General features: G+C 43.0%; 1 protein-coding gene across 3 annotated transcripts in view; it reads right to left on the bottom strand.

Annotated features, from left to right (window-relative positions):
* Window positions 1-25,874, bottom strand: part of ATXN1 (ataxin 1) — a 311,414-nt gene that overhangs the window by 91,919 nt on the left and 193,621 nt on the right. For all 3 annotated transcript variants that reach the window (XM_063451697.1, XM_063451698.1, XM_063451699.1), the window contains one exon: window positions 16,417-16,468. The gene's annotated coding sequence lies outside the window, so the exon portion shown is untranslated. The remainder of the gene's footprint in view (window positions 1-16,416; window positions 16,469-25,874) is intronic.

The raw sequence follows: 25,874 nt of genomic DNA, 5'->3' as shown, positions 1-25,874 counted from the left end.
GTCTGGTGCTATTCACTATAGATTAATATCAAACTCTTTATAAATGATTGATATAGCCTGAGACTATTCCCGGCACCCTGGAACCACCCACATCTTATACAATAATGATAATGCGGAATGTCTGCAACGCCATAGGACAGATGGACAAGCATACAAACAGCCCAAACAGGTTATCTGATATATAACTTTCAAATAGTGTAAACATTACTTGGGACACTCTGTATTTCTGAGGTGGAGAAATTTTATTTAATAAATTGAAACCAACAAGGATATCCACTAACGCAACAATTCAAAGTGAATTTCAAATTTAAGAACAATAGCCAACTGGAAACATTCAGCTATGCCTCCATTTCAATTACTTTGGACTTCAATCTGGAATTCACTTTGAATTTTCCCTTTTGTGAATAACCCAGCAAGTTGGACTTTACTCTTCTTGGACTAGTTGAAGAGTTTAGCAATAGTGATATTTACCAGTCAACATTTTAAATGTACAAAGTGGGTCATTTTAATTTTAGGGGTGTGTGGGTGTGTGGCCAGGGGCAGGGGCTGTTCTGATAAAAATATTAGGTGACTTACTAATTTATGTAACAAAATTTAATCTAGAACAAGAACAATGTATATAATTTACACACACTGATTTCTAAACACATTTATTGTAGTTTAAAGACGCATTACTGTGTCTCTGTTGTAAACTGAAATACAGAAACAATATGGAAAAGAGGGGCATTAGCATAAAAGAGATGGACATATGAATTTAAGCCCCAAATAGGAACTGTCCATCCAAAATAGGGACACTTTGGAGGTATGGTGATGTGCCGTTATAAAGATAGGTGTTGGCAGATGCTTGGCCTATCAAGAGGCTTTGAATGGTAACTTATTTCTATTCATAGGTTTCAACAGGTGCTTATCATATGTTAGGATATTTAAAATGTTTTAAAGAATACATCGATTGCTAGTAATTTTACTGTCATTAGTGACATTTTCAACATTATATTCTGTTAAAAGCATCGGCAACATCTGTGGCATGGATATATGTTTTCTGATTATTAGTTTCAGATTCTGTTAACTGAAACAAAGATTTTGAGGGCTAGACTTATTTTTAAAATCTTACTTAGCAAGTGTGAAGGTGCTATATACTCCCTCTGCACCCACTTACTCATTACACCCTGCTATAGAGCCACCTGTGCACACAACAACTGACCAACTTCAGGATCAACACTTTGCAAATCATGAAATGTAAATACTGTTAATCTGACCTGTGTGGCAATATTAATGGGAACTGATTTTGCCTTTAACTCCAAAAACCTAAAAACCATTACTCAACATATGTCTAAGACTGTTAAACTGATTTTCTGCATATATAGAGCTACACATGTGTAATATGTCGTAAACAGGGAACTTTCCCTCCCACACCCAGCTATCTATGATTATCTATCGTATTTCAACATTGTAGAAGCAGAAAGTATTCCTGCATAATGGCTTGACCTGCTAGCGGAAGTATGGACGTCTTGACTTAAGGGTTTTGACATCTTCATTCACACTTCTTCTTACACTATAATTACCTTCTACCATTTCTTTCACACAATACATTTTTTTCAGGTTGTAATCATGGGGTTACGGTATAATCATTTACACATTGATCTTTAACTTATCCTGCCTGTCATTGCATAAGTGTTTTTGTTAGGGCTATATGTTTTTTTCCTGCCACTTCCCAATCATCAATCTAATTCACATAAAATGCATTTCTAATCAATATTTTATACCTCCATCTGGTCAAGCTTCACATCCCCTTGCCCTCTTTTTTTGACAACCCTGAGTGTGTCATAAGGGATTAACGTCTTCCAGGTACCACTTAATGGTCCTGTCTATTTCACCTATCTCCTGACACAGGGGGAAGAAGGGAAAAATAACAAAACTGCCCTATCTCCACGATAACTTTGCCAAGGGTTATCCAAATCCTTGGACTTTTGTACAGCTATTTTTTCTTAGTTTAGGTGTTTTGAGACAGAGACATTTGATTGCTGAAAGCTAAGGTTGTAGTTGTTGTCGGGACCGAACTGCTAAGAGGAGCAGACGCATGTCGCTGGTGCTCCTAACCTTACCTAAAGCCGATTCCTGACAAACGGAGGCTGTGACCTGACTCACTGTGGCAACTTAACGACAGGGGACACCGAGACCTGCGAGAAGACACCACACAAGTGGACTCTGGCACCGATCCCGACCCCCTCAATGTTACGGCCTACAAGCATGGCGGCAATGGGAGAGACGGCCGCTCTCCCACCGCCCACACGTGCAGCACGGCTGAGTTGGAACCCCCGTTTCCCCCCTATGGACCGGTGGGGGTTATCCCAGTCCCCGCCTACCCAACACACTTGACCACACGAACTGCAGCTACCCATCCAGACCTGGGCTCCGGAGGCTGCGGGCCTAGAAAAATGGTGGACGCAATGCATCCCACGAGACCTGCACACACACGACCGCAGCCCACAAGCCTGGACCTCATATTCCAGCAATTCTGGGACAAATGGGAACGAATCCTCGCAGGGCCCTTCTTGATACCCGGAGGTACATCGCAGAGGGAGCGGGCCTACCCCGGGCACTACGCACCCTTCTGCCCCAGCAATGAGCAATGACTGCCCACACGGGCCAGGGGTCAAAAGGAGGTTACCTCCGCCGCATCGCCCACAACGCTGGAGGCCCGACCGCCGCGGGCGGCGACGAAACACCGGGGCTTTCAGAGGCACCCATGCAGGGAAAAACTCGGCCTCCACGAGCACCCGAGTTTGTGGCACCAGGATGCAGACCCCACACAGAGCCTGGGTCCAGGGGAGGGCCTTGCCATCCTCGCACTTCAACCACACTCTACAGACCCTCCAGGCTCCCATCTCCACAATACTGCGCGACGGACTTCAGCATCCACCTACTCTCAGCCTCCCACCCCTGGGCATCGGCTGATCTGCTCTATCCTGCGAGGCTCTTGCTGAGCATAATGTCCGATGAGCTTTTATTCCTATATTTTGTATGCCTTTTCTTTTAAGTTACTATGTAGATCATCTGCCGGTTGCTATACAATGCAGAGCTGCTTGCATATTGGTTATGTGCTGACTAACACTAGTTTGACAATACTATAATATCTAACACGCAATATATCAGGGAACTATACCCAACAACTAAGCTTATCTTCCAGTTAACTATATTTGTGTTATCAGATAGGCTCATAGCCCACAAGCCTCCTCATGTCGATTGCCGCAAGGGGTTAAACCCTTTTTAATGCTAGACTAGTTGCAAGTACATTGCCTCACATAAACTGAGGGTCAAATTTAGTGCTGGTAAGCTCACCTGTTACCTTGCCGCTGATACTCACTTCCATGCCTAGATACACCAGCGAGGTCACATTCAGCTGTGCATCAGACTTAGTTAAGTGAACCTCTATTATTTAGCCTGCTTGGCTTGTTTAGCCTGTATAACACTACTGTTGAAACTTTGATTTAACAAGAAGAAAAAAAAAAAAAAGAGGCCGTTATTCTCAGGAGTACATGCAACCCTTGTATAAACCAGTTATGCAGAACGTGTATTTTTCATGCATTAACCCCTTATTTTACTTTCTGTAATGATCCATCTTTTGCCTCAATAAAAACAAAGATTGACAAAAAAAAGGTTGCTAGTTGTTGGAAATTGATATTATTTGTAAGATTGTTAGGGATTGCTTGTAATCTTCTTATGATAGTTGCCTACAATAAACTAATTAGCATGGGGAAACACATTTATTAATGGAATAAAAAACATTCTCACTGGCTAACTCTGAGCATTTGGCAACCTAGAACCCACGTAAGAAACATCATAAGTAAATATTGGTATTTACTTTTAGCTGATCCTATTCTTAAATACATCCTATGCGACAAACCCAAAATTACACTTAGCGGCTTACCTAATTTTAAAAGAATTTTAACGGATAACCCAATTTTTAAATAAGAAAGGGACAGATTTGAACTTTTTAACTCAATTCACAGTTTTTTTTTTAGGTGTGGAGGGTGCCGGGCTTGTCAACTAACACACTCGCGAAGAAGTGCCATATCCGAGAGTTTGTTGTAAATGGCAAGATCCCTAAGATTAAAGAATGTATTAAGTGTAGCACTAAAGATGTGATATACAGGCTCACCTGCCTGTGTGGTTTGAACTATATAGGCAGAACCTTTACGAACCAGGATAGGTGAGCAGGTATATAATATTAAAAGAAAATTTGAGCAACATCAGGTTTCACTACATTTTAAAGATCACCGCAACAGTGACCCTTCATGTTTATGATTTAAAGGCATAAAGTGCACCATGATTGGATGGAAGGGGAGGGGGATGAATTAAACAAAAAATAGGAAAAGCAGAGATGAAAAAATCCATGAATTTAATACTCATTCAATTTGGTTTAAATAAAGATTTAAAATGGTGCCATTCTTTTTAGATTAATTGGTTATATGCAAATATAAATTATAATATAAATGCTATATTTTTAGAACAATTATTTTCCCCAATTGGTATAAACTCATGTATTTAAATCATCAATGCCTCAATGTTTTATTATCTGAATTAATATTTTAACCAAGTCGGTTATTAAATGTTTTTATGAATTTTTACTAACTTGTTTTTTCTGTTTAGTTGGCAGATCTTAGCTTGCTTTATGATTTATATATCTTTTTAATTAAATATATATTGTAATATGTGAATGGTTTTTGATGTATAGTTGATTATTAAAACAAATGTCGGCCAGTCTATACGCAAATAGGGACTTCTACCTTTAACCAATAGAGACTGTTGAAAGCGGACTGTATTGCAGATAGGCGAAACGCGTTGACGTAATACGCACTTACGTCATCAGTGGACGGCACTGTCAATCCCGCCGAACTTCAATCCGACACTGTGTTACGATATTGCTGCGGGTAGTGGTGTATCCAGCGAGGAGAGCATATCAAGGGGAAAAGGATTCATCTATCTGACTTATCCATCTCCTGCATCACCTCCACGGATTTTATACCTAAAAGGCGCTTGTGAGTAGTGGAGCATTCCGCCCAAATAGACTCACCTTCTGCTATCTTGTAAGCAGTTGTACATTTATTTCTGTACATGTGATTTCTATGTGTTTTTTTTTTTTTTGTGCAATAAATTTATTGTTATATATCAACTATACACAGCTTTTTACTAAGCATTTGAAAGCCACTTATTTTTAGATAAATTTGTGCTTTTTGTTTTACATGAGAACATTGGATTTACCAAGAGCCACTTAAGTATACTGTGTAAGTTGTGGTACTTGCACTTACTGGTGTGTACAGGGGCTTATTGTTATCATTTATCCTGTCTGCGCTCCACTTATATATATGTGCTTTTAACCTAGAACCCAGCAATGAAAAGTGGGATTAAATTCATCCAGAACAATAGAATAATATTGAATATTGGCTTAAAAAATGGTAACATGACATGCTGTAGTTTTCAAGCTAGGATGCTGCTTTAAAGATTTAGGATTTCTTGTACATTTACTGCAGCCATAAGAAGTGAAAATATAAATCATACTAGATGAATGAAGGTACGTTATCTTCAGCACTTGACAGTATGTACTTTAAACCTACACTAAATAGTCAACCTCAATGGCTCTTTTGATTGCATACAGTTCTAAAGGCATGCAGACCTCGTCAACGCAATGAAGTGGTCTCGGTGCACTGACCCTGTCATTTTAATCCTACTTTTGTAGAAATTTTCTTTAGCTGTCGTTGTAAGTTTAAAAATACCTCTAGTGGCTGGCTTCCTCTCATTTTCCCCATAATATAATAAAAATATATTAAATACAATTGCTTTCCATGGAATATATGAAACTTGAAATGACTTGCAGAATGATTGCGTGCTGTTTACATTTATAGCAGATTCTTAAACTGCTTTATTTAAACAAAAGATTTGACAGATTTAGACATTTAAGCACGACTAATGCAGCACCTCTCTTTTTATACAAGTTAGGGCACACAGTAAGATGTAATCAGACCAAACACTCTATATAGCCCCGATCACGTTCCAAAATGTAAATAATTTTTCTTCTAGGTGAATTACTAAAGTAAGAAAAATCTTTCTAACATTTGCAGAATAGAATAACCAAGTTTAAACTCTAACCCAGCGGTTCCCAAACTGTGTGCCAGGCACACAGGGGAGCCGCAAGATATTTTCCCGGTGCTATGATCATAGCACAGGGAGCTGTGCCTTCCTCTCCCCTGCCGGCTCTGCAGGACCGTAGGGGAGATGAGAAATCTCCCTCTCCAGCCCATTAGGAGTGTAATGCAACAGCCGGCAGGGGAGGGGGAGAGGACCCGGGGGAGTCCTAACTTGCAGCTCCACCGGGCTCTCCTCTGGCGAGCTCGTAGCGTTTCAGAGGTAACCGTGTCAACGCTCCAAATCTTGCGAGAGTGAACTCTAGCAGCTCCTGAGGCTGCTAGAGTTCACTGTTACCACTAGGCCAGCCAGGGCTTCCCCACCGGACCACCAGTGATTGCAGGAAATATCCCCCCTCCCAGGGCAAAGGTAAGCTGGATGGGGGGATATTAAAATAATTATTTTTAATGAAAACAAAAAATTAGATTTATGATTTTGCCCTCCTACCCCCACAGAGACACAATTACGCCCACCATACACACACACTGCACCCCTTAAACACACGCACTGCCCCCCCCCCCCACACACACACACACTCTGCACCCCTCACACACACACTCCACCATTCACACACACACACATATTGCACCCCTCACACGCTACTGACCCTATCTCCTTCTACAGCCCCTATCCCGGCAGATCCCAGGTAAGTTGTCAAACTGTTCTTAAACAGACTACTTACTGTGGAAGGGCACTACTGGCACCATAACCACAACAAAGTGCTGTAGTTGTTATTGTGCCTGTATTGTTTCTTTAAATAATCTACCAGTGCCCCTCCCAAGATTAGGTTCTGGATCTGCGCTTGAACGACAAGCATTTCTGCCGAACAGGGGCCCAGTATATGTCGCTGCACATAAAACATTTTTTGACTTGGGGCGCCTTAAAATATTAAGGGCGCCTTGAACCTAAAAAGTTTGTGAACCATTGCTCTAACCCTTTTTTAGCATTTATTTTATTTTTCTCAGTAATACCCTGTTGGCTAACAAAAACCTTAAAACATACCTAGAGTTTGGCGCCTGGTAAAGATCCCCACACTAGTTTCCACACCTCTCCTGACGTCACAGCCTTCTTCACGTGGTGCAAGGAAATGCTTCTCATAGAGAAGCATTTGAATGGACAGTTCGCCAGGTCAGAGAGCATGCGCATACCCTGAGCCAGTAAGGAGCAGGAGTTGGGCTGAACATGAAAGGGGATTTCTTTTTTTAAAATTTTTTTTTAGTTATTAGATGAAGGAGGGAAGATGGGGAGATGAACACGCTTCCCCTTGCACGCACTGACAACATACGTATTTTTAGCAGAGAATTGAGATTAAGCAGATCTGCATTAAATTAGCAGAATAATTAATGTGTGCCAGCGATGTAACAAGCCCAAGGCACAAAAGTGATTATATAACAATCCACATACAGATATCTACCACCATGAACACTTCTAAAAGCAGTAGTCGTCTTGGTGGTTAGAGGTACCCTTTAAAGTACCACTATAGGCACCCAGGCCACTTCAGCTTAATGAAGTGGTCTGGGTGCCAGGTCCAGCTAGGTTTAACCCTTTTTTCTATAAACATAGCAGTTTCAGAGAAACTGCTATGTTTACATATGGGTTAATCCAGCCTCTAGTGGCTGTCTCATTGACAGCCGCTAGAGGCGCTTCCACGCTTTTCACTGTGATTTTCACAGTGAGAAGACGCCAGCTTCCATAGGAAAGCATTGTGAATGCTTTCCTATGGACTGGCTGAATGCGCGCGCGGCTCATGCCGCGCATGCGCATTCAGCTGAGGAGGAAGAGAGGAGGAGGAGAGTCCCCCGCCCGGCGCTGGAGAAGGAGGTCAATTTAACCCATTCCACCCCCTAGAGCCCGGCGGGAGGGGGACCCTGAGGGTGGGGGCACCCTCAGGCAGGGGCGGACTGAGAACCCTCAGGGCCCCCGGGCAAAATAAATCAAGGGCCCCCTTACAGGCCCCACCCATACGCCGCAGCAAACGCCACCCATGTCCCGCCTCCATGCACCACCTCCAGCCACACCCTACACAATCTTTAGACACAAGGAACAAAAGTGCAATAATCCCTTCGAGGCCCCAGTAGAGACTACAATTGAGGGCTAATGGGCCATGGAAGGGGGTCTTTCTAGCAGAGGCTATCTCAGTGTCCTTTAGAGAGTGTGTTAGAAAGAATCCCCTCCAGGCCCTATTAGAGACTACAATGGAGTCTAATAGGCTTGGAAGGGGGTCTTTCTAACAGAGGCCATCTCAGTGTCCCTGCTGGAAACAGTCGCCTCCAGGCTCCAGTAGAGATTACAATTGAGGGCTAATGGGCCATGGAGGGGGGGGAGCATTCTAGCAGAGGCCATCTCAGTGTCCTTTAGAGGGTGTGTTAGAAATAATTTCCTCCAGGTCCCATTAGAGACTACAATGGAGTCTAATGGGGCCTGGAGGGGGGTCTCTCCAACACTCTGGTTCCTATTCACAATATAGCAACACAACATAGCTCGCTGATACCTAGGCCAAGTTGGCTCCTCTTACCTTAATTACTGTTGCTGGCTGGCAGTCTGTGGGCTTGCTGAAAGGCTGTGGGCTCCTGGCTGCGTATGGCAGGCTGTGGGCTTGCTGGCAGGCTGTGGGCTTGCTGGCTGCGGCTGGCAGGCTGTTGGCTACTGCCGGCAGGCTGTGGGCTTGCTGGCTGCGGCTGGCAGGCTGTTGGCTTGCTGGCTGCGGCTGGCAGGCTGTGGCTTGCTGGTTGGCAGGCTGTGGCTTGCTGGCTGTAAGCCTAACTGGTGGCCTGTGGGCTGGCTGGCCGACCTATGGGCTGGCTGGCTGGCCTGTGGGCTTGCTGGCTACTGGGGCACTTGTAGATTATTTAAAGAAATAATGCATGCACAATAACCACTACTGCTCTGTGTAGTCGTTATGGTGCCAGGAGGGCCGGGCCCCCCTTTCAGAGTAAGTAGTCAAACCGTTTAAGAACAGTTTGACAACTTACCTGGGGTCTGCTGGGATATGAGGCTGTAGTAGGGTATAGGAGCAGTGGTGCAATGTGTAAGGGGTGCAGTGTGTGTGAGGGGGTGTAGTGGGTGAATGTGTAGGGTGTGTGGGGCAATGTGTGTATGGGTGGGCAGTGTATGTGTGTGTGTGTGTGTGTGAGGCAATGTGTGTAAATGTGTATGGTGTGTGTATGGGGGGCAGTGTGTGAATGTGTATGGTGTGTGGGGGCAGTGTGTTTATGGGGCTAGAGTTCACTCTCACCACTGCGACCACCAGGAATCCCTGGTGGTCACAGTGTTGAGAGTGAACTCTAGCCCGTAGCTCCAGGGCTAGAGTTTACTCTCGTAAGAGCCGTAACGTTGCCGTGGTAACCGCGGCAACGATCTGTGCTCGCGCAAGAAGGACCCAGAGGAGCTGAAGACTGAGCTCCCGGGTCCTCTCTTCCTCCCTCCCCTGCAGGCTGCCCGCACGGTGCCTGCGGACAGGGGAGGGGGCAATTGCCCTCCTCTTACTCCCCCCTCACTCTCTTCTTACCCCCCCTTCTTACTCTCCCCCTCTTCTTACTCCCCCCTCCCCTTCTTCTTACTCCTCCCTCTTCTTACTCCTCCCTCTTATTACTCCCCCCTCTTCTTACTCCCCTCCCCCTCTTCTTACCCACTCCCCCCTCTTCTTACCCCCCTCCCCTCTCTTCTTACTCTTCCCTCCCTCCCCCTCCATCTTTCTTCTCATCCCCCTCCATCTTTCTTCTCATCCCCCCTCCCTCTTTCTTCTCATCCCCCTCCCTCTTTCTTCTCATCCCCCCTCCCTCTTTCTTCTCATCCCCCCCTCTTTCTTCTCATCCCCCCTTCCTCTTTCTTCTCATCCCCCCCTTCCTCTTTCTTCTCATCCCCCTTCCTCTTTCTTCTCATCCCCCCTTCCCTCTTTCTTCTCACCCCCTCCCTCTTTCTTCTCACCCCCTCCCTCTTTCTTCTCATCCCCTCCATCTTTCTTCTCATCCCCTCCCTCTTTCTTCTCATCCCCCCTCCCTCTTTCTTCTCATCCCCCCTCCCTCTTTCTTCTCACCCCCTCCTCCCTCCCTCTTTCTTCTCACCCCCTCCCTCTTTCTTCTCACCCCCTCCCTCTTTCTTCTCATCCCCTCCCTCTTTCTTCTCATCCCCTCCCTCCCTCTTCTCATCCCCCCTTCCCTCTTTCTTCTCATCCCCCCTTGCCTCTTTCTTCTCATCCCCTCCCTCCCTCTTTCTTCTCATCCCCTCCCTCCCTCTTTCTTCTCATCCCCTCCCTCTCTCTTTCTTCTCATCCCCTCCCTCTCTCTTTCTTCTCATCCCCTCCCTCTCTCTTTCTTCTCATCCCCTCCATCTTTCTTCTCATCCCCCCTCCCTCTTTCTTCTCATCCCCCTCCCTCTTTCTTCTCATCCCCCCTCCCTCTTTCTTCTCATCCCCCCTCCCTCTTTCTTCTCATCCCCCCCTCCTTCTTTCTTCTCATCCTCCCCTCCTTCTTCTCATCCCCTCCCTTCTTCTCATCCCCTCCCTCCTTCTCATCCCCTCCCTCCTTCTTCTCATCCCCCCTCCCTCTTTCTTCTCATCCTCCCCTCCCTCTTTCTTCTCATCCCCCCTCCTTCTTTCTTCTCATCCCCCCTCCTTCTTCTCATCCCCCCCTCCTTCTTCTCATCCCCTCCCTCCTTCTTCTCATCCCCCCTCCCTCTTTCTTCTCATCCCCCCTCCCTCTTTCTTCTCATCCCCCCTCCCTTTCTTCTCATCCCCCCTCCCTCTTTCTTCTCATCCCCCCTCCCTCTTTCTTCTCATCCCCCCTCCCTCTTTCTTCTCATCCCCCCTCCCTCTTTCTTCTCATCCCCCCTCCTTCTTTCTTCTCATCCCCCCCTCCTTCTTCTCATCCCATCCCTCCTTCTTCTCATCCCCTCCCTCCCTCTTTCTTCTCATCCCCTCCCTCCCTCTTTCTTCTCATCCCCTCCCTCCCTCTTCTCATCCCCCCTCCCTCGTTCTTCTCATCCCCCCTCCCTCTTTCTTCTCATCCCCCCTCCTTCTTTCTTCTCATCCCCCCTCCTTCTTCTCATCCCCCCTCCTTCTTCTCATCCCCTCCCTCCTTCTTCTCATCCCCTCCCTCCTTCTTTCTTCTCATCCCCTCCCTCCCTCTTTCTTCTCATCCCCTCCCTCCCTCTTTCTTCTCATCCCCTCCCTCCCTCTTTCTTCTCATCCCCCCTCTCTCTTTCTTCTCATCCCCCCCTCCCTCTTCTCATCCCCCCCTCCTTCTTCTCATCCCCTCCCTCCTTCTTCTCATCCCCCCTCCCTCTTTCTTCTCATCCCCCCTCCCTCTTTCTTCTCATCCCCCCTCCCTCTTTCTTCTCATCCCCCCTCCTTCTTTCTTCTCATCCTCCCCTCCTTCTTCTCATCCCCTCCCTCCTTCTCATCCCCTCCCTCCTTCTTCTCATCCCCTCCCTCCTTCTTTCTTCTCATCCCCCCTCCCTCTTTCTTCTCATCCCCCCTCCCTCTTTCTTCTCATCCCCCCTCCCTCTTTCTTCTCATCCCCCCTCCCTCTTTCTTCTCACCCCCTCCTCCCTCCCTCTTTCTTCTCATCCCCCCTCCTTCTTCTCATCCCCTCCCTCCCTCCCTCTTTCTTCTCATCCCCTCCCTCTTTCTTCTCATCCCCTCCCTCTCTCTTTCTTCTCATCCCCTCCCCCCCTCTTCTCATCCCCTCCCTCTTTCTTCTCACCCCCCTCCTTCTTTCTTCTCACCCCCCTCCTTCTTTCTTCTCACCCCCCCTCCTTCTTTCTTCTCATCCCCCCCTCCTTCTTCTCATCCCCTCCCTCCTTCTTCTCATCCCCTCCCTCCTTCTCATCCCCTCCCTCCTTCTTTCTTCTCTTCCCTCCCCTTCCTCTTTCTTCTCATCCCCCCTTCCTCTTTCTTCTCATCCCCCCTCCCTCTTTCTTCTCATCCCCCCCTCCCTCTTTCTTCTCATCCCCCCCTCTTTCTTCTCTTCCCTCCCCTCCCTCTTTCTTCCAATCCCCCCTTCCTCTTTCTTCTCATCCCCCCTTCCTCTTTCTTCTCATCCCCCCTTCCTCTTTCTTCTCATCCCCCCTCCCTCTTTCTTCTCATCCCCCCCCTCCCTCTTACTTCTCATCCCCCCCTCCCTCCTTCTTCTCCCCTCCCCGTAGCGTGGCCGAGCTGCTGTGTGGTCCGCGGTCCCGGCCGGAGTGATAGGAAGGTGCTCAGTGTGCACCTTCCTGTCAGTCCGGCCGGGTACAGGAAACAGAAACTCCTGTTCCACGCGGAACAGGAGTTTCTGTTTCCTGTACCCGGCCGGACTGACAGGAAGGTGCACACTCAGTGTGTGTGCACCTTCCTATCAATCCGGCCGGCACCGCGGACGCAGAGCAGCTCGGCCACGCTACGGGGAGGGGAGGTGAGAAGCTGCAGCCGCCTGAGGCTCTTAAGAGAGCGCTCAGGCGGCTGCAGCATTTAAAGGGGCGGCCGGGCCCCCTGATGGCGGGCCCCCCTCCCGGCCGGGCCCTCGGACCATGTCCGAAGTGCCCGACCGGTCAGTCCGCCCCTGCGGGCCTCAGGGCACTATAGTGCCAGGAAAACGAGTATGTTTTCCTGGCACTATAGTGGTCCTTTAAGGCAGGGGAAAAAAGAAGCAGCTGCTCAAAGTCCACACAATCTTCTGGGGCCTTAAGTAGTTGTCTCTTTAGATTCTTTACTGTAACTACAGTTATCCCTCCCCTTCCCCCCAACCCCCATTTTCTTTAAGGATGAGTCCATAACAAAACCTGACTACAAACTGAATATATTAGGCACGTTACAAGAGGCATTTACCCAGGGCCCTATTAACAATAATAGATGGCCCTGTTTTCCTGAATAGAGGAAGTAAATTTTGCTTCATGCAAGAGCTGTTAAGATGCTCATTTGGAACAATATTGCATCAAGTTCAGTATTATAAAGGTTTTAAAGAAATCTAACACCATTATTAAACAAAACAAAAAAAGAGAACACAGATTTGTGTTTCTCCAAGAGATAAGGAAGTTACAGAAAGTGATTTCTATCTGAAATTGACTTATAAAAAATAAATACATTAATAAAAATGTACTCTGTGTTAAGGTCCCTGGCTTAGAGTAAATTCCTAGACATTATATCTTCAATATTGACCTCTGACCACTCCATCTCTTACTTTGTTCTATAGAGTCAACTGCACTTTTAAGGCATTTTATACCTGATAATTTTTCATTAAGGCTAAATTAAACAATACTTTATTGGAAGGTGAAGCTCGAAGCACCTGCTTCATCATAAGAACCATAATCACAGCTTGTCAACACTTTCTTTAATTACCGTTGTTTACTAAAAAAACAACAACCCACAAATAAGCATTTACTCTGTGAGAATGTTACTCAACTGTTAATAATATTAGGGAGATATATGCCTCCTTTGGCAAATACTAACTGGGTGAAATACAAGCTCTCTGTTTATAGGTGTATTGATTAAGGCAAAGCAAAACCATCAGGAAAACACTTGCTAATTATTTTTTGTCTGTGAATAATAACATAATTCTGGCTATCTGTTGTTTGTTTGTTTTTTCTAACTTGTATATTATTGGATTTTATCTTTTTCAAAGGAAACTTGAATAAAAATGTTTCTGGTACTATATAGAGAAAAAACCTGTAATGGACTTACATCTCTGGACTTTCTGATTGCTGGTGGATAGTTATACAGGAAAATATGAGTCCACGTCAATGGGCTGGTACAGAGTTACAGGTATACAGTGGAAATAGCTTCAAATAGCTTAAAACACTGCACATATTGACAAATCTGCGCTTTTGTGACATTGTGATGGGGGCTAGTTGTACCGTGCTGCATAATATCAATTCTGTGCAAAACTGGCATCTGTCGTCAATGACGATTGTGCAGTGGTGACAGATTAATGAGATTCTCCATTGCAGGAAATGCGTCCCCTCCCTCCATTTTTAACACTTACACTATTTTTATAATTAAAGTCCTCTCTTCCTCTATGCTCCCTCCTCTCACCAGAAAATTAAGTATTTGATTCAGTGGTGTAGTTTGGATCTGTGCTGCCCTAGGCATGATGGAACTCAAGCACCCCCTAATTTGCGCCACCCCTTCCTGTCAAGGCCACACCTCTTTCTGTTAAAGACTAACACACACTTTGACTGACAGACTCACAAACACTCTCTGATTTTATACAATCTGACAGACACACACAATCACTGACTCACTCACAGACACACACTGACAGGCACGCACACACTCACTAATATACACACAATGATGCAGACACACACTCACTCACTCACTGACAGACACACACACTGACAGACATACACAATCACTCAGACACACACACATTCACTGAAAGACAAACACACTCACAGACAAACACACACAATCACTCAGACACGCATGCTCCCTCACAGACACACATTGACGCTTACTCACAGACACACACACACACATTCACTGACAGACACACACACACACACATTCACTGACAGACACACACCGACAGACACACACATTCACTGACAGACACACACTGACAGACACACACAATCACTCAGACACACAGGCTCCCTTAAAGACACACACTGACAGACATTCACACTCACTCACAGACACACTGACAGACACACACACTGACAGACATTCACACTCACTCACAGACACACTGACAGACACACACACTGACAGATATACACACACACACAACATTCACAGATTGCTGTTATTTTTAAATTTAAATCCAGCCAGCCTCCCTACCTTTTGGAAAGTTGGGTGGATTTTTTTTACCTCGCATCCAGTGGGGCTGCTGGCTGGGCCATTTGGGCAGGCAGGTGGCTAGTTGATCTCCAGGTGGGCTCCCACAAATCAGCGCTCCATCGCCGTCCGCCTGGAGATCAACTAGCCGCCTTGCCGGAGGGAGGGGGGGGGGGCAATGTGGCCAGCTGGACGGCTCTTGGGCCCCCTTAAAGCGAGGCTAACAAGGCATTAGCCTGGGCATTTGGGGTGGGGGGGGGGGTGGTATTTTTTTGTCACCCCCTGGAAAGTGCCGCCCAAGACAAATGCCTTGTTTGCCTCGCGGAAGATACATCACTGATTTGATTGGACCATGGATGATGTGGCTTGGAGACTGAAGGGGTGTAGAAAATAAGCAAGGAAGACCTTGCCAGGTGCAGCGGTAAGGTAAGTTTCAATCTATTTAATAATTTTTTTAGAAATGAAATAAGGAGGGGTGGACAAGATCATTAGTGCCCAATAATAAAGTAAAAACAATGTTGAGAAAAGTTTTGTAGTAACTCTTTGAAGGAGTTCTGCCATATTTTTGTTTTAGAATAAATTCTTTTTTTTTTTTAAATAAAAATCTGGCGAAATGTTGTTTTTTAATGTGCCCCATTATTGTGTAAATATTGAGAGTAGTTTTTATTTATTACTTTTAAGTGTCCTAGTTCTGCCACCAGCAATCAGAAAGTCCAGAGATGTAAGTCCATTACAGGTTTTTTCTCTATATAGTACCAGTATAGGGACTTGAATATTTTCAAGATCTGTGCATAGAATGAAGGATTAAGATCTGTGATTTTTATATGAATCACTGTATTAATGATTATGTTCAATAAAAAGCACCCAATTCACACAAAGATTTAAATTATAACCAAAACGGTTAGGGCAAACCGTCAGCATTCCCAAATATGAACATAGAAGAATTATAACATTGGATAGCCAATGTCAAGGTGCAGAAGACAATAACAAAATTAACAATCAATGTTTTGTTAACCTCATTTTCACCTCTTCATGAAATAAGCAATACATTTTAAAGAAGATGTTACCTTCTTCAAAAGAGAGATGCTCAAAGAATGTAATTCCAGCAGCCAGAAAGAATTTGGCATATGGAGCGTTACATTTTGATATTTCATTGTACTGGATAAAGGAAAAAAAACGAAATAAAAAATGATAACGACACTAAACTAAATTTGAGAAGCCCGGCATATCCCAACTGTTGCAGTAAACAGCTCCCTCCCAGACCATGAACTTTGGAATCTCTCAATCTGGTCAATGGGGTTGTCCAGGTTATGTGATTGTTGAAGTGCAAACCTCAAAAGTTTTCATCTCATAGAATGAGTAGAACTTTTAAACAACAGACCAACTACAGCTGCTATCAGTTATACGGGTTCCCTAAGCTATATGAAGAATGATCAAATACCTCTGAAACAGTAATAATTGACAAGTTTGACTCTCACCTGTCTGACAGATACTTCGATATCTCAGAGAAGTTCCAGCTTCTTCATAAAACTGAAAAAAGGGAAACATGGAGAGAAAGGTTAATGATGATGATTTTGCTAGTTACTGCAGATATACAAAATGTGTTCAGCCTTTTCTTCTAGGAAAACAGACAGGATATCTAAAATGATACTTTCATATAATTATACATACAAACCCAGATCATTGTGATATCTATTCACTATAGTGTGAATTTCTGGGAATTCAAACTGAATTTTAATCTTGAACCCAAAATAGCCAAACTGAAAAAAACAGCTGACTTGGAAAATCTTTTAAATGTGGCTATTTTAGGTGAATTTGCAATCCACCTTGAATTCACGATAGTTCACATTTTAGTGAATATCCCTGTGCAACTACTAGTCAGGAAAACAGTGGGGAAAATGGCAGTCTAGCAAAATTTATATTCCAGAATATCCCACCAGAGGGAACAATGAGGCCAGATATATTTCACGAAGCACTGTGCATTAAAACCAGTAATGCTAGCAAGTTCAATAAATAATAAATACTGCATCATTTAAATATCTGTACAAGAATATCTCTACAGTGGTAATCATTTACCAAAGATTAAAATCCAAGCAAATGTATCCAAGCTGCAAATACAGATGTACTAAGATTTTAATGTTATTCTTTATTTTTCTTGTGCATGGATGTAAATACAGACAACTTTGCAATGCCATGACAGCACCAACAAGTACAAGGCAAATATTAAACTGGTACATGACTTCGAAAATTCTGCACATTTCTGCACAAAATTCTGACATCACATTCCGGCTCCCAGGCACCACCGTGGGGTGCGCGAGGGCACTTTACAGGAAGAGAGCAGATGTAGAGCGGAGCTACTTCACTTGCTCTCCTGCTCCGGTGCCGGGAAGCTGAGCTACTGGCGCTCGGCCGGTCACCTGGACATTTGCGCCCCCCGGGTCGTCTGTGCCGCATTATGGTAACGCCGGCCCTGGAGACATCCCTATTATCAAGCATTAACAGGCTTGTGTGAGCACGTCTAGTTGTTAGGCAGGACTAAGGTGAGATGCAAGAGTAGGCAGACTGGGTATGCTAGATACAGAAAATTGCCAGGGTCAGGTAACAGGTAAGATGTGGTAGGAGTGCCATCCAGACAAGTAAGGCAAAAAAAAAAGCATAATACTGAAATAATACTAAAAGACTTTCGTCAGAACAGAGATAGATATTAGGAAGCTTGAGACTAGTAGGCTAGCTAGTCATTGGCACAACATAAATGCAAGTAGTATGATATCAAAAGCACTATAAAAGTAAGGATTTACATTTGAAAAACACTAGTGATTATTCAGGCATTATCCCACCTATGGTCAACGAAAAGGCTGATCTTAACCCATAGTTGCACTCTTACTTTGCTGGGACTGGAAACAAGATGAACCAGGCCGTTTGCGCCTATAGGATATGCCATTTCAAGTAAGTCCTCTGTCAGCCGACACCTTGTGCATATAGGGCTGACAAGCATGTGGATACATTTGAGTTGGTGGGGAGAGCAGAACCATTGTACCAGAGTGAATTACCTGGTATAAGTAAGCCAGCACCTCTTCACCACAGACTTGGCGGCACAGAGTGTTCAAGTCCTTCCCATACAGGAATATACGACGGGTTTCCAGATTTACGATGACGCTTGGGTCTGGTAATCCTCCGCTTATGTGGGCGGTGTTGTGCTGGTCAGACCCTGTTTGGTCTTCACCCCAGGAGGGCCTTTGGGGTGAGTAACATCAACTTTGGTTGGTAGTTTGCCCCTATGTGGCCTCATCAGCTTCTGGTACTGGGATTTTTAATGCATCAAAAGTGACCTTGACATTTTTAATTTGTTTCCCTTCATCGAATTTTAAGATGGGACATAAGGCTTCATATTTTGCAAACTTAATTTACTGAAATTTTCAAAAAGCAGCAGCAAACAATAAATTAACCAACAGAAAAACAGGAATACAAAAAATAAAACTCACCATTGGATGTTTTCTTTCTTCAGCCCCAAAAAAGGCCAAATAAAAATCCATAATAACCGACGCACTTAAAAAAATTAAAATAAAACGAGCGCAAAATAATAATAATCCATCTTCACCCGGCGAGGGCTCCACGCAGACTGAGCTCTGCAGGGCAGGGGAAGGCTTATAAAGCCTTGCCCCACCCTGCAATTAAGCTCAGAGCACTCTGATTTAAGCCAACCAATCAGAGTGCTCTGACAGGTAAATGAAGAGACTGACAGGTAAGTCTCTACATTTACCTGTCACTCACAGCACTCTGATTGGTTGGTTTGAAATCCACCAATCAGAGTGCTCTGTGTCATATTACACAGCGTGGGAAAGTTCTTTGGAATTTTCCCACGTTGTGTAATTTAACTCATAACTCTCTGATTGGTTACTTAATCCACATTAGGTCCTCCCACCTCATTCTAATTTAGGGCCCCCACCCACTGCTCAGGGGTGGGGGCCAGGGGGGAGGACATTAGGTCCCCCCAATTAGTATTTAGGGCCCCCACCCACCACTCAGAGGTGGGGGCCAGGGGGAGGACATTAGGTCCCCCCTAATTAGTATTTAGGGCCCCCACCCACCGCTCAGGGGTGGGAGCCTAGGGGGAGAACAATAGGTCCCCCGCCTCATTATTTTACTTTAGGTCCCCCACACACCGCTCATGGGTGGGGGCCGGGGGGGGTCAAAAGGTCTTCCCCTCATTCTAATTTAGGGCCCCCACCTGCTGCTCAGGGATGGGGGCTCAGGAGGGGGGACCTCTTTTTTTTTTTTTTTAACAGTGAGTAGCCATAGGCTGCCCACTGTTTAATAGACATGCCCCTACTCGCAGTATAGCGAGTAGGGGCATAATTTACTAATACTAAGTAATCTTCAAATTATGAAATTCCGAAGTGGCGAAGTGCCGAATTGCCAAAGTCACGAATTTCGGAATGCCGAACCGAACCGAAAATTTTTCCCATGCACATGCCTAGTTTCCCGGAAGTTCTGGTTTGTGCATGCACATAGCACACCTGGAACTTCGATGGAGCGCAACACCACCCGGGCGCACAGCCTGCAACATAATGAAGGCATCCCCCGGCTCGCCCATACTCACCAAGCCGGAACATACTCGGTGCAAGGTTAAACAGAAAGGGCTCTGGAACCTCCATGGACGGAGTCATGCCGCTCAGCCTACCAACCTGTGTGCCTCACCTCCAACATACAATTGATTCGTCCCATGCTGGGACAAGGAAGAACTTGGGTGGGTTTGCTGGGGAAGCCCTTTGTAGGGTAAAGGGGAGGGACTTTTCTTAATCGCCTATTTTGCAGATGCTTGTCCCAAATAGGAAGCACAACCCACATGTACTGCCACCATATGTCAGAAAAATAGTGTGTTATTTTATGGGGTTACAAGATGACAAAACTGGGATAGGGCTGGCAAATGGTGTTGTGCATGTATGGGGAGGCTACCTGTGGTGTTGTTTGTATTTGAATGCTGCTTGTCAAATTGCATGTGTGTAGAAGCAGCTGCATGTGGTGTAGAGTGTGTGAAGTGGTCTGTAGTGGTGTAGTGTGTGGCTAGGTATTGTAGGGTGTATGTGTGTCCAGGCATTATCCCTGGTCTTCCTGATAGACAGTCCGGGCCTGAGGCCTGTAACAAGATTTTCAAAGAGGCCATATGGTTGCTGCTTATAGGTTGCAAAGAACAAAATCAGCACCTCCATGACCCAGACTCAATATTAGCTTGCCACCAACTTCCCAATGATGGAAAAAAGACACAGCACGTCTTCTCAAATGGGCATCAGTAATGATATGACCAGTGATCTCGTGGCAGTAGTTAGTCTGCACAGCTGTATAATGGTCACGTAACATGAAATGGTTTAACAATCTCATATGAAGACATTCCTATAGATTATAGGAAATGAATGCCCCTATACACAGTTTTGGTAAAGTAAGGATGAAGTCAATTGCATCCCATGGTCTTTTCAATCACAAACTTCCAAGAAATCCTTGAACATTAGTAGGCATTTCTGGAGTGAATAGCATGAAATAGATTTCCATCTTCTCCAGCCTCAAAAAATCAGTTTTCTTATTAATGATAAATATTATTGAGTAGTTCCACTTTTCATATCAGAAAAAAAAAACCTAAGGGTTGAAGTTCACATCCCATAAATCTCTGCAGGACAAGAAAAATCTCTGTAGGACAAGAAAACCCCATAGACCAGAAGTAGCTGGCTGGTGGAGCCTCTAGCTGGCCAGTGAGTGGACTGTCTGCAACAGACCCTTGCATGTGAAGGTGCAGCAGCGTTTTGACATTCAGCGATAAAAAATTTTTTTAGTACATTAATTAATTAACTGCTTATGGTATCTACCTATGAACGGCATTACTACAACTTTTACTTTTAAGATTTTCATATTTTTATATATTTTTTTATAAATAAATGTGAATACTTGTCTTTTAATTTGTGTGCCTGTTCTGCATCACTTACTTTGAGGAACAAGCTTCATACTGAGGAATACCCTTTGGACCATTCTCTACAAATGTTATTACCCGAGACAGGCTCTCAGAAATGGGATGTATTATTGAACTTTCAGCATTTGACTTTTGGCTACCATCAGATCCTGTCAATAATTGGGGTATATGCATTTCATCTTATTTGTGATATTACTTATTTGCGCTGCACACTATTTTGTTGTTTTTAGTACATTAATGCCTGGCTTCAGACTTCAGTAATAATGATGTCATGGTCTGGGGGCATACCAGGCAAAGCAGTAATGAATCAGGTAAAATTCAAAATAAAAAAATAACTTGATTTAAATGCCATTCCTTCAGAAAAATTAGTAATTGGAAAAAATAAACTTCACCTTTCAAGATGATTAAGATCTCAAACTCTCAGACCAATTACAATACAATTAATGCATACTTAACACCGAAGTCTGCAGCTGAAACTCTCATTAGACACAATGGGGCTGTTAACTAAATAGTACATTGTTGTGAATTGAAACTGAATTGCAAAATCCAAGCTATAAGAGGCAGACTGTATGCATAATTCTCCAGGAACAGTGTTCTGCAAGCATTGTACTGCTGTTACACAACCCCCGTTGAACTTTATTGTATGTGTGGAGAAAGCTGCCCCATAAATACCTATATGTGGTGGAATTGTCCAAGGGTGTTGGTGTTGGTACAGCAATACCACCAACCTAGACCTTTGACAGATTTTTAAAAGTTCTAGGGTCGAATTACAAACATCACAATTTATGTTTTCATATTCCCATTCATATTATACACAGATTGCTTTACTCGGCCGTCCCTTCTGGTACAAAAAAACAGACCCCCAAATTGGACTTTATCATGGAATACCATTTGTAAAAGAAGTCAGAATAGCTATTTAATATGGGGCATTTTGAGTTTGTTCTGCCAAACGTGGCAGTAATTTGGCATACATATTGAACCTTAATTTTAAAGTCCTAACAGGCCCTACTACGTCAACATTTATATAATATACAGGGGTATTCCCTAAAACGTGAACTGTCTGGAATCCATTGGCCAAAATAGCCAAATTGAAAATAAATAAATTCCAAAAACAGTGCCCTACCACACAAAGAACGAACATTGTATTGTGCTCCATCTGCCAAGTAAAGCAATATCCCACATATTAGTGTTAAAAATAAAGGAAATCGGTCTAGATGAAAATGCTTGTTCTTGGGTACAACATTGGCTTAAAAATAGAGTACAAAGCGTTGTCATTAATCCCTCAGGGTTCTGTTCTGGGACCACTTCTATTTAACATGTTTATAAATTATCTTGAAAAAAGCATTGAAAGTCATGTTTCAGTGTTTGCAGATTACACAAAACTTTGTAAAATAATACAATGTGAGCAAGATATTACTTTGCTGCAGAGGGATTTAGATAGACTGGAGGACTGGGCACTCAAATGGCAGATGAAATTTTATGTTGAAAAATGCAAAGTTATGCACTTCGGCGTAAAGAATACACAAGCAACGTATACTCTTAATGGAAGCGAATTAGGGATAACAACACACGAAAAAGACTTGGGAATTGTTATAGACAACAAACTATGCAACAATGTGCAATGTCAATCAGCAGTGGCCAAGGCCAGTAGGGTATTGTCATGCATGAAAAAGGGCATTCATTCTCAAGACGAGAATATAATTTTGCCTCTTTATAAATCACTGGTAAGACCACACATTGAATATGCTGTGCAATTTTGAGCACCTGTTCTAAAGAAGGATATTATGGCACTAGAAAAAGTGCAGAGGCGGGCTACAAAATTAATAAAAGGAATGGAACATATCAGCTATGAAGAAAGGTTAACAAATTTAAACCTATTTAGTTTAGAAAAACGTCACCTGAGAGGGGATATGATAACATTATACAAATATATTCGAGGCCAATACAAACCATTGTGTGGAAATCTATTCACAAACCGGACTTTACATAGGACACGAAGTCATGTGTTTAGACTAGAAGAAAGATTTCGTCTAAGGCAAAGGAAAGGTTTTTTTTACTGTAAGAACAATCAGGATGTAGAATTCTCTGCCTGAAGAAGTGGTTTTATCAGAGTCCATACAGATGTTCAAACAGCTACTAGATGCATACTTGCAAAAACAGAATATTCAAGGATATAATCTTTCAATGTAGGGTAATAACTGCTTGATCCAAGGATAAATCTGACTGCCATTCTGGGGTCAAGAAGGAATTTTTTTCCTAGCTTGTTGCAAAATGGGAAGTGCTTCAAACTGTTTTTTTTTTGCCTTCTTTTGGATCAACAGCAAAAAACATATGTGAGGAAGGCTAAACTTGATGGACGCAAGTCTCTTTTCAGCTATGTAACTATGTAACTGGGGGACTGGGAACTCAAATGGCAGATGAAATTTAATGTTGAAAAATGCAAAGTTATGCACTTCGGCTTAAAGAATGCACAAGCAACGTATAACCTTAATGGAAGCGAATTAGGGATAACAACACACGACTTGGGAATTGTTATAGACAACAAACTATGCAACAATGTGCAATGTCAATCAGCAGTGGCTAAGGCCAGTAAGGTATTGTCATGCATCAAAGAGGGCATTCATTCTCGGGATGAAAATATAATTTTGCCTCTTTATAAATCACTGGTAGGACCACATATTGAATATGCTGTGCAATTTTGGGCACCTGTTTTAAAGAAGGATATAATGGCACTAGAAAAAGTGCAGAGATGGGCTACAAAATTAATAAAAGGAATGGAATATATCCGCTATGAAGAAAGGTTAACAAATTTAAACCTCTTTAGTTTAGAAAAATGTGGCCTGAGAGGGCATATCATAACATTATACAAATATTTTCGGGGCCAATACCTGAAACCATTGTGTGGAAATCTATTCACAAACTGGACTTTACATAGGACATGAGGTCATGCGTTTAGACTGGAAGAAAGAAGATTTTGTCTAAGGCAAAGGAAAGGTTTTTCTACTGTAAGAACAATAAGGATGTGGAATTCCTTGCCTGAAGAAGTGGTTTTATCAGAGTCCATACAGATGTTCAAAGAGCAACTAGATGCATACTTGCAAAAAAAAAAAAAGAATATTCAAGGATATAATTTTTCAATTTAGGGTAATAGCTGCTTGATCCAAGAATTAATCTGACTGCCCTTCTGGGGTCAAGAAGGAATTTTTTTCCTAGTTTGTTGCAAAATTGGAAGTGCTTAAACAGTTTTTTTTTTTTTTTTGCCTTCTTTTGGATCAACAGCAAAAAACAAATGTGAGGAAGGCTGAACTTGATGGACGCAAGTCTCTTTTCAGCTAGGTAACTATGTATACACCTTTTGCCATTTTGGTCATATGGCAAAGTCTTTGCTTATGTTAAAAATGTATCACCATGTTGCCCTGCATTACCCTAACTAACTCTTTCTAACCCTAAACATATCTAAGCATAACCCAAACAAATCTGAACAATGCTCTGTGTAGGGATTGACCCCTAGGCTGGATGGTCACCCTGGAAGCTAATCTCAGAAGTGATGTATATGCCTTAGAGCAGTGGTTCCCAAACCTTTTAGGTTCAAGGCACCCTTAACCCCTTAAGGATGCAACTTCAGAAGCTGGACATACCCTTAAGGACACAAGTTATTTTTTTTTCATTTTTTGTTCAACTGCAATTTGCATCTCATTTATTGCATCAACACATATTATATATTGTTTTTTAACCCCTTAAGGACACATGACGTGTGTGACATGTCATGATTCCATTTTATTCCAGAAGTTTGGTCCTTAAGGGGTTAAAGGACAAAATGGGCTTTAATTTGATGTGACATATACATATATAAAATCTAATTTATTATTTAAAAAAAAAAAATGAGAAAAAAACATTAAAAAAATAAAATTTCCACAGTTTTGGCAATAATAGCGTGTGCATAATATGTCCAGCTTAGGAAAAGTACTATCAATTAATTTATGTGTCTTTTTTTTCAAAGTGCATAATATGTATAAGATTTTAGCTTATTTTAAAAAGTTACAGGTCACAAAATACAAGGAGTAATTTAAAATGTCAATGTGAAACAATTTTAGAAGTTGGTATGTTTGACTTGCAAGTTTAATAGCCATCACAGAAAACAAAATTGCTACACAAAAGTATATTTTATATAAAGTAGACATCACAGGCTATTTATCAAAGGGTATTTTGACACTTTTTTCATTTCCCCACCAATCTCTGCTAAATATTGTAGTAAAATAGTATTTTTTCAGTTTTTTGACATACACACATATAACAAGGTATTTTAATGTGTATTTTGTAAAGCTGCTATGTGCTATTCCTGATCAAAATCACATATTGTGTTCAGCTACATCTGCCGAGTACAACAATACCCCCATTGTATGCCTTTGCTACTATTTTGGGAAGCTACCATGACATGTGAGGCAAGACTATTTCAGTTTCTACAGTTAGAAAATTCAAAGATGGATTTGATGGACCTATGTCTTATTTTGGGGCATTATAGTAGTGTGGTTGTTCAAATGACCACACAAAAGTCTTCAGAATATCTCCAGAATATCTCACATGGCATATATTGTGCCTTACGATGTCGTCATTTTTTTTACTGTTATATGTTCTATATATGTACTGTTATATGTCAAACTTTGTGGTAAAAAAAAATATTTTTCGCATTTTTTACTTAAGCTTTACATTTGTGCTGGGCATTATGTATATTTGATATAATCCACTATGATCAAACACCCCTAATTATGCTCAGCTAACTCTTCTGAGTAAAACAATACCACCAATGTATGCCTTTGACACTATTTTGTGACGCTACAGTGCCATATAGGAGACCTGACCATTTCAGTTTTTAGAGTAGAATTTTGAGAGACGGATTTGCAGGTCCTATGTTTCAACTTGAGGCATTATAGCATGACATTATTGCACAGTCGTTATTCGGCATGTGCCAACTATACC

This window comes from Pelobates fuscus, chromosome 4 (genome assembly GCF_036172605.1).
Source record: "Pelobates fuscus isolate aPelFus1 chromosome 4, aPelFus1.pri, whole genome shotgun sequence".
Taxonomy (NCBI): Eukaryota; Metazoa; Chordata; class Amphibia; order Anura; family Pelobatidae; genus Pelobates; species Pelobates fuscus.
The sequence above is the reverse complement of the archived record's forward strand: the minus strand, read 5'-3'. Positions and strand labels throughout refer to the sequence as shown.